The following is an 11,202-nucleotide window of genomic DNA, read 5'->3' as shown; positions in this document are numbered from 1 at the left end:
TTATCCACGTCACCTGGAGAGCAGTTAACATCCCGCCAATCTCAGCTGGTCTGACACGCTGACATGGTGGGTCTGTATGTTCCTTATGAGTTTTCTCATGAGCAGCTCCTTTGGCCACATAAACTGCAGGGCCAGACAGATTAGCTATGGGCCTAGAAATCCTTCTTGGCCCAGATATAGGGACACTTTTCAGTCAGCCAGAGTTGCTCTGATATTTGAGATTTGCTGACAGTTCTTGGTTCAGAAAGAGGTTTGCATTCCTGAGCTACTTTTATTGGGATCATCTTAATTCTTATCTGTGAGGTGGAGATCCAGGAAATGACTAAGAATGGAATTCAGCTGTTTGGGTGACCCTTGTATATCACGAGCCTCTCAGTGCTGGATGCAACAGCCAACAGATATTAATTGATGGTGATGATGGAGGTAGTCTTCCTGCCCAGAACCTGCTAGCACAAGCCCTGACTGATGGGCAGTGATACCTAGCTGACTTTAACACACTGCACTAACAACTTTAGGCAAAAGAAGATTAGAGTATCTGTGTGTATTTTTAAATTTCCTCCTTCATTGCATTGTTTTTTAATAAGGTATTGAAATCAAATGTAAACGGTATAATCCCCTTAAGTTGGATTGTACTGAGACATCACTTCCCTCATCCCAATGTGGGATTTTCCCTGCTATGTGACAGCTCCAGGCACTAAATATCTACCCCTCCCCCGCAAATTGCCAAGTAGCAGTAACATGTCTCAGGCTATCACGACTGTTACGATTATAGGAAGGGAAGCCCATGCTGGTCTTTTAGAAAGCTCTCATCATGAATGTGTTTTCGGGCATGCATTACTTACTAACAGATGAACAGCTTGCAGTTGAGTCAAACAAAACCTTTAGTGTTTGTAAGGGTCAGGGCACCAGGGGTCAGTCGGAAACTGAGTTTTATATTGACGCAGACAATCTCCAGAAGCTGAGAAACCTTCTAACTCAAGGACTTGCTGGATGGTTGTTGGCCATTGTCTTGAGTGGTGAGATGGTTATTTTCAAAGTTGTCAAAGATGAAGTTTTCCTGTAGGAAACTTCTGGACAGTTATCATGTGAAGTGACTTAAATGCCTTAGTTTAGAGTATCCTTGGACTTGTCTATTGACAAATGGAGATTTGAACATGGGCGTTTGAAGGGATTTTAATGTAATATTTTTCAGGGAATGAGACACGGAGTGTTGTGTGTTGAGGTTTCAATGACAACATTACCTTAAGAGCTTGCTTTCCCTTTTGAGACTAGATCATCCGTGTTACCACTGAGTAAAGGGAATCACAGTTTTAACAACCTGGCTTCCCTCAGAAGTTTCAATTCTCACATAGTCACCATAGGCAGCAGCACTGTCAAATAAACAATTAATTTTATATTAATTGTCAAGTACACAATTTAATTAAATAAAAAATATTTAAACAGTGAAATATTCCTCCCTGGCTAGTCACAAGTTGGATAATTCAAAGAACAAATCTTGGGGGAATTGAGAATGGATTACTTTTTCTGTTCCCTGTGTACTGCTCTGTTTTTCTTCTTGGGGTCAAATCTCAAGTTGAATTCAGTCAACTATCTACAGCAAACAAAAAGGGCATAAATGTCTTTTCTGTTACTCTTCCTTATGTTTCATCAATAAACAAAGCAAGTTTCCCTTCCTGGCTTCTTCCTTTGGGAGCATATAAAACTGACATGAGTTTAATACTGTGGAGGTTCTATTGTCACTTGAAAGTATAATGATTGATTTCATTATTTAAAAGTTTATTACAGTGATTTTTTTGTTGCTAATGTCACACTTGCTACAAAATTTGTTGAAGAAACATACCATTTGCTGAGGATATGGAAGGATTTGTCATTAGGTAAAGTATGTTGAGTATCTGAGGGTGTGGTGTTGGGCTACCTGTATGTCAGTTCCATTACTTTCTTTTTTGATTTTCTCTTTCCGTCATCTCTTTTGACTTAAAATGTTTCCCACAGATCCTGTAATAACTACACATTTGGCAGTATGGTATAACAAGCTGTTGGCATAACTAACACTTCAAAATGTAATGGGAAATAAGGAAACTAGTGCCAAGAAAACAGAAACCTGGGCCACAGGGGCTCTGCCAACTTGCGCTGATGTCATTCTCTGCCCCAACGATCCCACCAAGGTGCATCCTAGTACCTTCTCATATGGCCTAAGCGCCAAGGGTCAGAACAATACTGCGTCTTCCTGCGTACCGAGCAACGTTATTCCTTTTAGGACACTGAAAGCACTTAATTGTACCCATGAAACCCCTTTCCTCTCCCCCCTGCCTGAACTGCCTTTATTCTTGTTTCTGTGGGTGGGTGAAAAGGCTGCCCGTCTGAAAAGGCAGCTCAAAAACAGTTCTGGCAAATGATCTCCATTTCCTCAGCAAATGATCTCCATTTCCTCAGCAAATGGTCATTTTGGTTTTAAGTTTATTTCAGGTACATTAAGCCACCCTCTACTCATACTTAATAGCAAATGATCCTACAATAGATGAGAGTACAAAAAGGTAACATAAAATCAGAGCATACCTAGTTGCCCAAGTGACTTAATGTATATCATTTTGACTCAGCATTACTCCTACTAAAAATAAAAAGAAAGATGAAAATTACCTTCAGGTTTTTGCTGCTATAGTTGCCCTCCGGGTTCCAGTGGTAGGTGGGATCTTTAAGGCCAGCACTGTTGGGATTGCCAAACCATAAAAGATCTTGCTCCAGGGTGAGGTCGCATTTCCCAGGTCCTCTGTCCTGCTTCCCTCAGACAGTGAAGTGGTGATTTTTCTCTGGCCCTGCAAAGAAAGTGATTCCAGATCAGCTGAGTGTTATGTGGAATATCTCATCTTTGTTGTTCTAGTGCAGCCCTTTCAGCCTTCCAGAGCCAGTTAGACTTGTTATGAGGAGCTAAATGATTGGCTGGATCTGGGGCTCAGTTTCATAAATTATAGCCCAGCGTATATAGTTGCTGTGGTCCAGAGGCCTGCCAGTTCCTGCTTTAACGCAAATGTAGTCGTAATTGAGTTCTAACACGGCCTTGGATGTTTCTGTCCTAAATAGCTGACATTGCATCTTCAAGACTGTGTGAGTAATCCTGACTTCTTTTTTTTAAAACTCCGTAAATTAATTACATGCCCCGAGAGGGAGTGACTGCAACTAGAAAATACTGAAGTAACAGATGATTCATTTTCAAGGTGCTGTTTTCTATGTATCAAGTTCAATGCAGTTAATCTTAAAGCTTCTAAGACCTGGCAGGGTCATTCCAGCTTTTTGCCACGACTCACAGGCAAGCTGCCTTTTGAAGGAGGCTCTTCAGTGCCTTTGCTAGCCCTGTTTGTTTTATGGGGTCAGGAAAAGTGATAAAGGTCCAACAGGTTAAACAGATTGCTGGTGTCAAAGCGACGGCTGAGAGCCCTCGAGTCGGGCAAGTTTCAAGATTTCCCACCCCTGCCATCCATAGCTGGGAAGGAGCAGCTCATGGCAGGCAGTCCTTTTGGGACACAGGTACACAGCGGTTAGAGCACAGAAAGAGGAGAGACGTGAAATGACAACAGAGCTTTTCTTTGCAGTCATCTGAAGCTGTACTGAGACATAGTCTATGGATAACTAGAACATTTTTGCATGTATAAAAATGCTCCTCAGTGGTCCTGTTTATGTGGTAGGGAGCTGAATGAGAAATCCCTAGGTTGTTTTTTAAAAAGCCTTTTAAGAAGCACATTAAACATACACAGACAACAGTGGTAACAGAAGATAGCCTGTGGATTGGGATGTGTGGTAGGAATGGATCAAATCCCAAGGAAGCCGTTGTTAGGTTTGTGTAATTGCTGGGGGTGGCTTCTATTGCTAACCAGGTTGAAGATAAAGCCGGAGCAGACTGAAATGAGCAACTAGAAAACATCAGCATGTTTTTACCCTCTATAGCATACACTGCAGGATAGAATTAATACGAGTGTAGACTGGTGAGTGTAAGCAGTTCACTTTTTACTTTGAAAAGATGATTGATTTTATCCTAACCTATCATAAAAAAATCGGGCTTTTGTCTATGAAGTTAATGTGTAAAACTAAATAATTTTTCTTCCTCCCAAATCATTTTTATACCTTTTCTCAATACAGCACAAGTTAGGTAATTTCTTATAATTTGGGGTTGTTTTCCAGTTTGCTTTTTGTCTAATTTTTCCTCTTTAGACTTAGACATACAAATGTATATATTTGTGCTATGTATAAGCCTCAAGCATAAATCATTTGAACAGTTTTTAAAATCACAGGTTTCTGTGGCAAACATAAACTTCTAATAGCTAGAGTAGTTACTTGCCAATTCCTATAAAAATATTATTTTTATACCCAAGAGTGGTTTATTTTTGGTTGCACCTATTTAAATGACATGATTTAGTCAGTAGGAAAGAAATAGTAGTTGTGTTTTTTGCAAAATTTTATGTTTTGGTCACACTGAAGTGCAAAGTTTTGTTGTTAAAATATTTTTGCCCTCTAAAATATGACCCCTTTTAGGTCACAGCAATGGATGAGGTTTATAAAAGAAGAGAAAAATAATTAACATAGAATCCTTTTCTGTACCAGCCAAGTGTATGTGAAATAGTTTTAAAAAGTGTAATTCTAGTACATTCTTTCAGAAATACATTTACTTTGTGAAGAAACAGTATAAGCTTCTTTATCGTGATAGTATAGTGAGTTCATTTATTGGGTCTCTGCGGCTGTAGACGCTAATAGTAATAGTTGACATTCACTGTTCTACATTCCTAACTGACTCTAACAGTGGAAGAAAGTAGTGCATCTGTTGAGGGACTATAATCTTGCCCCTCCAGGTGGTTTGGGACCCATCTACAGTGAGAAATGGTAAGGGTGGAAACTGCTTTCTCTGAACTAGTTTCTGACCTCTAAGCCGGCTCCTTTTCTTGCCATAGGGTCAGTGTAGCTTTCTCGGTATAGCAATCACATTCCCTTCCAGCTTTTTGTGCCCTCATTCTTTATAGCATTAACTTGCTTGAGCTCTTATTGAGATGAATCAAATAAAAAATGACTTATGCTTAATTATCAAACGTTAATCAGCTGCTCATGCAATTCAGAAGGTGTTCAGAACGTGGCTCAGGGAAATTCTGGTGGGAGTATTGACATCTTGCATTGGTGCTTCCTCCAGGACCTTCATCTTTCAGTTCTCCCTGAGTTGCTGGGGTTACATCTCTTTTTCATGAAAGGGCAGAATATTAAGAAAAGAAAGAGTAGAGGTGTGCCAAGTGTCCAGTGGACAGGTATCCATGAGCAAGGCGTTGTGAAAAAAGGGAACATTTTCCAAACAGCAGTAGTTGATCTGTTTCCCCCCCCTCCTCTTTATTTTCTATAGCCATTTTTGTCTGACTGTGGAAGTTCTTTTGCAGATAGTGTTCTGTAAAACTATGCATATCTGCCATAGACAGATGGATTTGACAAAAGATATATCCAAAAAGGAATGTATTACATCATGAACCTGCAAAGCATTCATGAATACAAATTGGCTTTTGGCAGCTATTAACACTACCTACTAAAGCAATGACAACAATCCAAATTGAAAGAAAATATTATTTCTTGATTGAATTACATTTTCCTGTGTTTCATTTGGTAAATTTTGCTTTTGGAAAGACTCTTCTCTAAGACATTTTTTCCACTGTTATATATAGGACTAATCTTATTGTTTACTCTTGCCAAAGAATTTAATTGTTCTTAGTTGGCGTTTTCAAAAGACTGGCTGTCCCACCTGGAGCATGTTTTAAAGAAGGTGGAGCAAAACAAATGAAACAATCCCCCCCATTGCTACCACAAAGAGTTAAACGCTTTAGAATTGTATGATTCCCTCTGTTTGTGGAGCTCGATACTACCCATTGGAAGAGGAGGAGCTTTCATTTAATTTAAAAAAAATAATTTTTTCCACTTTAATTATATAGTGTATGTAGGTGATACAATTTTTCATTATATTAGTCACTAGCCAGAATTGTATCCTTCCAATTTCCAATTTCAAGAAGCAGAAAGACTCAGTGAATTAATCTTGGAGTCAGTGAGATCATGCTCAGGTCATCATTAAATTTTTCTAAGCCTCAGTCTCTATGTCTATAAAATGAAGATGATGATATATGTCCTGGTATTTTACTGTATTGGTGAATATCAGCAGCATGATGAGAAAGTGCTGATTAAAGAACGTTTTAATTCTTTGTGCATTGTGATCTACTGAACAAGTATACATTATTATCACTGCAGAAGATCTTAGCACTAGTTAGCTTCCTTTACTTCTAAAAGCGTGTTCCCGGTATTGGATAAGTACTTTTTAAAGCAAAGAACGTCTTCATTGTTTGATCTTGAAAAATTACAAAGGTTTTCAGAGCCTCAGTCCTCATCTGTCTGTTGCTTGAGTATTAAAAATACCAGTATGGTTACCATGACAATAAAAATGTGATATTGTATGTGAAAATATATTTAGTAAACTTCTAAGTGCCATGTAAATCTTACTTATGACAACTGTTATCAGAATATTAATAAAAGGTATAACTGTCAGTTTTTAAAATGGAAAATATCACACACATTTCTTTTCTAAAAAATCATATGATTCCATTTATATAAAACATACAGAATAGGCAAATTCACAGAGACAGAAAATAGATTAATTGTTGCCAGGAACTCGGGGGAGAATGCATGGGGAGTGACTGCTAATAGACATACATTTCTTACTGATTAGTTTGATTAGCTTTCTAAGCTATGTCTGCTTCCCTCAAACAGGGTGGATTTTCTTGTTGGTTAAGCCGGTGCCATGACTTTTCCTTCCACTTAGATATAGCACAAAGCCAATAGTCAGATAAGCATTCCCTCACAGTCTATATTTAGAACTGTTAATGACAAAGTTTTGGAGGGCATAGTTTCCTCAGAGGAAAAAATGAGTTAGAAAATTTAGACTGACAGATGTTCTTGGGCTTTTTATTCCTGTTTTGACTAAGATTGGCCACAGCTGTGTCCTACGTTTCGGCTGCTTAAGTGCACTGTTGTTAAGAGTGATTATTTTCTAAGTACTATTGGTTAGTCTGAGACAGTTCTACCACCTATAGGATCTCTCTCTTTTTTTTTTAAAGATGAAACCATACAGGGAGCACAATAAGTAAAACAAATATAAAAATGAAATGAATCCTCTCTTATCTTTATCCTACATACTTTACCCAGCAATTTATGAGAGGACTTTACAGAAATGAAGGAATTTCATTTGTAGTATAGTTAAAAAATTTTTTTTAATTTTAAAAATTTATTTTTTATTGAGCTATAGTTGTATAATATTATATAAGTTTCAGGTGTACAGCATAGTGATTCACAATTTTTAAAGGTTATACTTCATTTAAAGTTATTATAAAACATAAGCTATAGTCCCTGTGCTATATATATTATATATATATTATATATATATCAGATACAGGATTATATATTATATACAGGATTATATATATCCTGTATATAAATATATATTATATATAGGGTATAATATATCCTGTAGCTTATTTATTTTATACATAGTAGTTTATATTTCTTAATCCCCTACCCCATCTCGCTCCTCCCCCTTCCTCTCCCAGGAGATACACACACACCACATCTTCTTTATCTATTTATCTGTTGATGGACACTTAGGTTGCTTCCATATCTTGCCTATTATAGATAGTGCTGCTAAGAACATTGGAGTGCATGTATCTTTTCAAAACAATGTTTGTTTGTTTGTTTTTTATATATATCCAAGAGTGGAATTGCTGGATCATATGGTAGTTCTATTTTAGTTTTCTGAGAAACCTCCATACTGTTTTCCTCAGTGACTACACCAATTTACATTCCCACCAATTTACATTCCCACCCACAGTGTACAATGGTTTCCTTTCCTCCACACTGACATTTGGTCTTTTTGGTGATAGCCATTCTGACAGGTGTGAGGTGATATTTCATTGTGGTTTTGATTTGCATTTCTCTGATGGTTAGTGATGTTGAGCATCTTTTCATGTGCCTGTTGGCCATTTTTATGTCTCTTTTGGAGAAATGTCTATTTAGGTCTTCTGCCCATTTTTTGATTGGGTTGTTTGGTTTTTTTTGATATTGAGTTGTATGAGCTGTTTATATATTATGTTTTGGATATTAACTGCTTGTTGGTCACATCATTTGCAAATATTTTCTCCCGTTCCATAGTTTGTCTTCCATTTCATTGATGGTTTCCTTTACTGTGTAAAAGCTTTTAAGTTTAATTAGGTCGCATTTGTTTACTTTTGCTTTTATTTCTTTTGCCTTAGGAGAGAGATCCAAAAAAATGTTGCTACGATTCATGTCATAGAGTGTTCTATGTTCCCTTCTAGGAGTTTATGGTTTCGGGGCTTACATTTAGGTCTTTGAACCATTTTGAGTTTATCTTTGTATATGGTGTGAGGGAATGTTCTAATCTCATTGTTTTACATGTGTCTGTCCAGTTTTCCCAGCACCACTTGTTGAAGAGACTATGTTTTCTCCATTGTATGTTTTTGCCTCCTTTGTCATAGATTAATTGACCAAGGGTGCATGGGTTTAATTCTGGGCTCTCTATTCTGTTCCATTGATCTGTGTGTCTGTTTTTGTGCCAATACCATACTGTTTTGATTACTGTAGGTTTATAGTATAGTCTGAAGCCAGGGAGCATGATACCTCCAGCTCTGTTCTTTCTCAAGGTTGTTTTTGGCTATTTGGGATCTTTTATGTTTCCATACAAATTTTACAGCTATTGTTCTAGTTCTGTGAAAAATGCCCTTGGTATTTTGATAGGGGTTGCATTGAATCTGTAGATTGCCTTGGGTAGCATGGTCATTTTTAACAATACTCATTCTTTCAATCCATGAACATGATGTATCTTTCCATCTCTTTGTGGTGTCTTCAGTTTATTTCATCAGTGTCTTATAGTACAGGCCTTTTGCCTCCATAGGTAGGTTTATTCCTAGGTATTTTATTCTTTTTGATGCTATGGTAAATTGGATTGTTTCCTTAATTTTTCTTTCTGATAGTTTGTTGTTAGTGTATAGAAATGCAACAGATTCTATATGTTAATTTTGTAATCTTGCAACTTTACTGAATTCATTGATGAGCTTTAGTAGTTTGTTGATGGTGTCTTTAGGATTGTCTATATATAGTATCATGTCATAATGACATGGTTTACTTCTTCCTTTCCGATTTAGATTCCTTTTATTTCTCTTTCTTGTCTGATTTCTGTGGCTAGGACTTCCACTACTGTGTTGAGTAAAAGTGGCAAGAGTGGGCATCCTTTTCTTGTTCCTGATCTTAGAGGGAATGCTTTCAGCTTTTCACTGTTGAATATGATGCTAGCTGTGGGCTTGTCATATATGACCTTTATTATGTTGAGGTATGTTCCCTCTATAAAGACTTTCTGGAGAGCTTTTATTATAAATGGATGTTAAATTTTATCAAAAACTTTTTCTCTATCTACTGAGATGATTATAGTACAGTTTGAAAACTGCCGTCTGTAACCATTGTCCTGACTTTCTTGTACCTTTAATGATTGGATAAGACCACTCTTCAGTAATTTAAAATTATAATTAAAGAATGTTTTTAACTCCTTTGTTCCCCCAGGTTTACTGAGATATAGTTGACATATAACATTGTGTAAGTTTAAGGCATACAATGAGTTGATTTGATACATTTAGATACAATAGTCCTCCCTTGTCCAAGGTGTGACTTTCTGCAGTTTCAGTTACCAGAGGTCAACCAAGGTCCAAAAGTATTAAATGGAAAATTCCAGAAATAAACTAGTCATAAGTTTTAAATTACACGCCACTCTGAGTAGCGTGATGAAATCTCATGCCATTCTGCTTCTCCTCCCTCCCAGGATGTGAATCATCACTTTGCCTACGTGCTAGTCATTTAGTAGCCATCTGATTATCAGATCAGCTGTAAAGGTATCATAGTGCTTGTGTTTAAGTAACCTTCATTTTACTCAATAATGGCTCCAAAGTGCAAGAGTAGTGATGCTGGCAATTCAGATGAACTTTATTATAGGTAAGTAAGTGTGGGGAAAAATATTATGTATATAGAGTTTGTACTATCCATGGTTTTAGGCACCCACTGGGGGTCTTGGAACATATCTCTCAAGGATAAGAGGGGACTACTGTATTGCAAAATGATTGGCACCATTGTATTAGCTAACATCTGCATCATGTCACCTAGGTGCCATTTTTCTTTTCTTGGTGAGAATGTTTAAGATTTACCCTCTTAGCAACTGTCAAGTATATAATATAGTATTACTAGCTATAATTTCTGTGCTGTACATTAGATCCCTGTAACTTTTTCATATTATAACTGTAAGTTTGTACTCTTAGACTAACATTTCCCCCTTTCCTCCACCTCCCCAGACCCTGGCAAACACCATTCTACTCTCTATTTCTATAAATTCAGCTTTTTTAGATTTCACATATAAGTGACATCACACAATATTTGTCTTTCACTTAGCACAATGCCCTCAAGGTTCATCCATATTATTGCAAATGGCAGAATTTCCTTCCTTTTTTATGGCTGAATAATATTCTACTCTGTGTTTGTGTTTGTGTGTGTGTGTGTGTGTGTGTGTGTGTGTGTGTGTATGTGTGTGTGTGTGTATCTATCATTGTTGAAAAACCATTCATCCATGGATGGACATTTAGGTTGTTTCCATAGCTTGGTCATTGTGAATAATGCTGCTATGAACATGGGGTGCAGATATCTCTTAGAGATAGTGATTTCATTTCCTTCAGATATATACCCAGAAGTGGGACTTATGGATCATATGGTTGTTCTATTTTTAATTTTTTGAGGAGCCTTTGTACTATTTTCCATAGTGGTTTTACCAATTTACCAAAATGGATATTCCTGATGGGCAGATTTCTCCCATTCAAGTGGTTTTCTTGTGGCACTTTTCTTATCACCTAATTATCACCAGTTTCCAGGTCCTTGTGCTTTGGCAAAGGGGAAAACACCTAGAGGATTGCTCACATTCTTTAGGCCAGAGTTTGGTCACCTATTGGCCTCACCTAATATAAAGGAGGCTGGGACATGAGTCCTATTTGTCTCCAGGAAAAATAGAAAGTTGGCTTATTGGTCAACTCACCAATTTATGCCATATCTTTTGTTCTTTTCTTTTCTATTCTTTCCTTTAATTTTTTCCGT

The 11,202-nt window shown here is 37.2% G+C and overlaps 1 protein-coding gene across 1 annotated transcript in view; it reads left to right on the top strand.

Annotated features, from left to right (window-relative positions):
* Positions 1–2,979: 2,979 nt before the first annotated feature.
* Positions 2,980–11,202, top strand: part of PDE4D (phosphodiesterase 4D) — a 1,474,095-nt gene continuing 1,465,872 nt past the window's right edge. The window contains exon 1 of the mRNA XM_007453217.1: positions 2,980–3,102. The gene's annotated coding sequence lies outside the window, so the exon portion shown is untranslated. The remainder of the gene's footprint in view (positions 3,103–11,202) is intronic.

This window comes from Lipotes vexillifer, unplaced genomic scaffold (genome assembly GCF_000442215.2).
Source record: "Lipotes vexillifer unplaced genomic scaffold, Lipotes_vexillifer_v1.1 scaffold366, whole genome shotgun sequence".
NCBI classification, from domain to species: domain Eukaryota; kingdom Metazoa; phylum Chordata; class Mammalia; order Artiodactyla; family Lipotidae; genus Lipotes; species Lipotes vexillifer.
The sequence above is the reverse complement of the archived record's forward strand: the minus strand, read 5'-3'. Positions and strand labels throughout refer to the sequence as shown.